The sequence below is a fragment of the Micropterus dolomieu genome, linkage group LG06, assembly GCF_021292245.1.
Source record: "Micropterus dolomieu isolate WLL.071019.BEF.003 ecotype Adirondacks linkage group LG06, ASM2129224v1, whole genome shotgun sequence".
NCBI lineage: Eukaryota > Metazoa > Chordata > Actinopteri > Centrarchiformes > Centrarchidae > Micropterus > Micropterus dolomieu.
The window spans coordinates 2,154,347-2,158,707 of record NC_060155.1 but is presented as its reverse complement, the minus strand read 5'-3'; positions in this window follow the sequence as shown (position 1 = coordinate 2,158,707).

Genomic DNA, 4,361 nt, shown 5'->3' with positions numbered 1-4,361 from the left:
GCTAGAGTGCATAAGAGAGGAGGTGGAGCTGCCATTTTGTTTAATGACTCCCTCCAATGCAAAAAGATGTCTTATGGGAATTTAGCTTCTTTTGAATATGTGGCTCTTCAGCTGAATTCCTCTTCTTGAGCTATTTTTCTAAATATCTACAGGCCCCCTAAATACTGTGCAAACTTTTTTGATGACTTTGGTGAACAGCTGTCTATCATCTGTATTGACTTTGACTGTGTGGTTATTGTTGGTGATTTTAACATCCATGTTGACAACCCCCAGGACAGAGGGACTAAAGAACTGTGTTGTGTTCTTGATAATTATGGACTGGCCCAACATGTGACAGAGCCCACGCACAATAAGGGGCACACTTTGGACTTGGTCATCTCCAAGGGTCTGGACACTTCCAAGGTTGTGGTGACTGATGTTGCTCTCTCTGATCATTCCTGTGTTTTCTTTGAGAGTGCTGTCTGCGTGCACACAAATGTACAAACAGAGGTAATCACAAAACGGCAAATCACTGAAAACACTAGTGGAAAAATGTATTCAGGCTTTGAGTCCCACCCTCTCACGGATCTCAGTGAATGAGCTTGTAGATAATTTCAGTTCTAAAATTACAAATGTTATTGATGCCATTGCACCAGCCAAGGTGAAGGTGGTCTCTGGTAAGTGAAGATCTCCATGGAGAAATGCCACGCTGGTTAGAACTCAAAAAAGAGAGTGTCGAAAAGCTGAACGCAGGTGGCGGAAAACAAATCTCCAGGTTCATTATGACGTCTATAAAGAGAGACTTCGTATTTTGGGTTATTTATAATTTAGAACTGAGAAATGCAAGGCTGTCCTTCTTCTCTGACATCATCACCAAAAACACTAATAATGCACGTGCCCTGTTTGCTGCTGTCGACAGGCTGACCAACCCTCCTGTGTCTGTAGCCTCTGACCTTCTATCCACCAGGGCCTGCAATGAATTTTCCTCCTTCTTCACAGACAAAATTCAAACATTTAGACAAGCAATCAGTGCCTCCATGTCAGTAACAGGATATGTCTTGTCCCTGTGTCCACTTAAAAACAATTCATATAGCATGAGACAATTTGATTCTATTATCCATAAAAACCTGGAGGACATAATACAACATCTGAAATCCTCCTCATGCTGCCTTGATATTCAGCCAACAGGTTTGTCTAAATGCATGGCCTCAGATCTACTACAAATTGTCAACATGTCTCTTCTCAATTTTTTCCCCACGGGACCTGAAAACTGCAGTCATTAAGCCACTCTTAAAAAAGAGCAATCTAGACAGTTCACTAATGAGCAATTATAGGCCAAAGATAAAACTGAAGTTATTGTTTTTGGAGCCAGGGAGGAACGATTGAAAGTCAGTGCTCGACTTCAATCTGTAATGTTAAGAACCACAAACCAAGCCAGAAATCTTGTTGTAGTCATGGACTCAGACCTGAATTTGAGGAGCCACATTAAGACAGTCAGCCTATGGTGGAGGTGGTGACACGGGCAGTGGCCAAGCTCCAGCTCGATTGGCCTGTAACACTCATCCAGCTTACTAAGCTGGATGAGCGTTTCCTGCGGCACTGCACGCCGCCTCCGCGCCGATCTCTGCCTTTCTTCCCGGATTTGCACGACGAGTTGTGCAAATCCTGGGGCAAGCCCTTCTCAGCACATCTGACTACTCCCCCTCTCTGGGTTTACAGCGACGTTGCGGGGGTTAAGGGTTTCGGCTATGGGACGATGCCCCGGGTTGAGGATGTTTTGGCCAGCTATCTCTCGCCCGGTCTTGCGTCGTCCCTTAAAGAGCCGGCGCTGCCCACCAAGCCATGTCACGTGACATCTGCTCTGGTGGGCAAGGCTTGCATGGCGGAGGGTCGGACTGGTGCGAGCCTGCACACGATGGCAGTTTTGCAGGCATACCAGGCTGACCTTCTGAGGGACATGGACTCAGGAGGGGGCCCCTCTGAGGAGGATGTCGCAGAGTTACGGATTTATCGCTCCGAGTCACAAAGAAGACGGCCCACACCATTGGCCGCTCCATGTCGGCGCTCGTGGCCACGGAGCGGCACCTGTGGCTCAACCTGTCGGGCATCCAGGAGAGGGAGACCTTCCTGCTCGACGCGCCGGTCGTGACCTCTGGCCTGTTTGGCGAGGTGGTGAACACCATCGTCAGCAGGTTTCAGCATGCCAGGATGCAAGGAGAGGCGTTCCGGCAGTATTTCCCTCGCCGGTCTGGGTCCAGGATGGCAACGGCTGCGGAGGGTTAGGGTCCCAGCCGTCGTGCAGCTCCTACCGCCAGTGTCGTTTCTTGTGGTCCCCCTCAGCACACCTGGGACTCGAGGCGGCGCTCTCGCTGCAGCCCCCTGAGAAAACTGATCTGAGGACCGTTCTACAGTCTCACTGGGGTCGAGGGAAGAGGTGGCCGTGGGGTCCCCCGCTAGAGGGCGATCAAGGTACCCTCCCTTGGGGCAGCTTAGGCAGCAGGCGCTGCTATCCCGCCGTGTCGACGCGTCAGCGTTTTTTCCCTGGCGAACCTCCGCTTCAGGGTGCCACCGTGGACCTACGCATAACACCGGCCACCAGCCCCGAGGGGGTGGTCTGGATTTTAAACAAGCAGTGGTGCAGCCACAAAAAAACACATCTGGAAACAAGTAAATACAAACTCTCGCCCAAACTCTAAACTCTTTTTTGTCTCTAAGATTTGAAAGAAGGCAGTTCTTTTACAGTTGCAGTTAGAGGTGCTCCGATTGCTGAAAGCAGCATCGGCCGATACCGATCACTGGGTCTATTTGGAGCCTTTTATTTATCATGATGCATTATACAGTATACTGTATATTTGTTTAAGTGTTAAAGTTAACAGATGACAAAGTATCATGAAATGACAACTGTTTATTTTATTGCTAGGAAACATAGGCAACAAATTCCGCTCAATCTGTGTTAGACACCTAAACCATAGCAGCCTTTGCCTGGTTACTGTGAACATCTTATAGCTTAACAAATATAGCTTTACTGTGGAATAAACTACAAAAACTGAACAAACAGCATCTTTAAATTTACTACAACCATAAAAACTGCAACAAAAAAGGCTGTAGCCAAAATATTTAGGAGAAAAAGGAGCACAGGCATCATCAGTTGATGATAAACTCTGAAGTAGCTGCTTTTTGTTCTGGAAAGCTCAGGCAGGTTCTGTGGGCTTTAGGAGAGAGAGAGGAGTGGAGAAAGGAGAGGGAGAAGGGCTACAGAGAGGAGTCAAAACTGCCTTCAGTGAGATTTGAAAATAAGGAAAATTTAAATAAATAAAAATAGGCTACAATGTAAATTTCATATTATACAGTCAATTGTTATTACAGAGGCTACTATATTCATTCTAATTTCATATGGTTTGCCATTAGTGGGAATTGTTGGGCTTCTGTAAATAACATCACAGAGTGTGATGATTGAGGACAGAACAGACCCAAATGCAACGCTTTAGGCTTTCGGTCAGGAGGGATTGGTCCAAAATTTGGCTGGCGGGGATCCAGGAGCGTTCTTCTGGGCCGTAACCGGCCCAGTCCACCAGGTACCGGTAACCCTGGCGAGTGAAGTTGGGAGAGAGCATCTGGTTTGGTGTTTCGAGACCCAGGGCGGTAGGAGAGGGCGGTAAAAGTTTGAAGCCAAGAAAGCTAGTAGTTGTTTCACGGAGGTGGAAGTAGGCCATTCAGCGACCGCCTGGATCTTCGAGGGGTCAGCGCAGAGCCGCCTCCCTTTGATTATAAACCCGAGGAACTGGACGGAGGGTTTGTGAAATTCACACTTCTCCGCTTTGACGGAAAGCCTGTTCTCCAGAAGCCGCTGCAGGACCAGACACACATGTTCGGTGTGTTGGGCTGGGTCGTGGGAGAAGATCAGGATGTCATTGAGGTATACAAAGACGAAGCGGTGGAGAAAGTCACAGAGGACGTCATTGATTAAGGCTTGGAAAACCACGGGGGCGTTGGTAAGGCCAAAGGGCATGACTAAATATTCATAGTGACCGAGGGGGGTGTTAAACACCGTTTTCCATTCGTCCCCCTCCCGGATACGCACCAGATGGTAAGCGTTTCTTAGATCCAGTTTAGTAAAGATGGTGGACCGGGAGAGGGACTCGAAGACTGAATCCATGAGCGGAAGGGGGTACTTGTTTTTAATGGTGATGGCGCTGAGGCCCCGTAATCAATGCAGGGGTGAAGGGTCTTGTCTTTTTTGGCAAAAAAAAAGAAGCCCCCCCCTAACTGGGAGGAAGAGGGGCGGATGATGCCGGCAGCTAAGGAGTCTTTGACATACTGCTCCACAGACTCTCTCTCCGGACACGACAGGTTGTACAGGTGACTGGAAGGGAGGTGGGCGT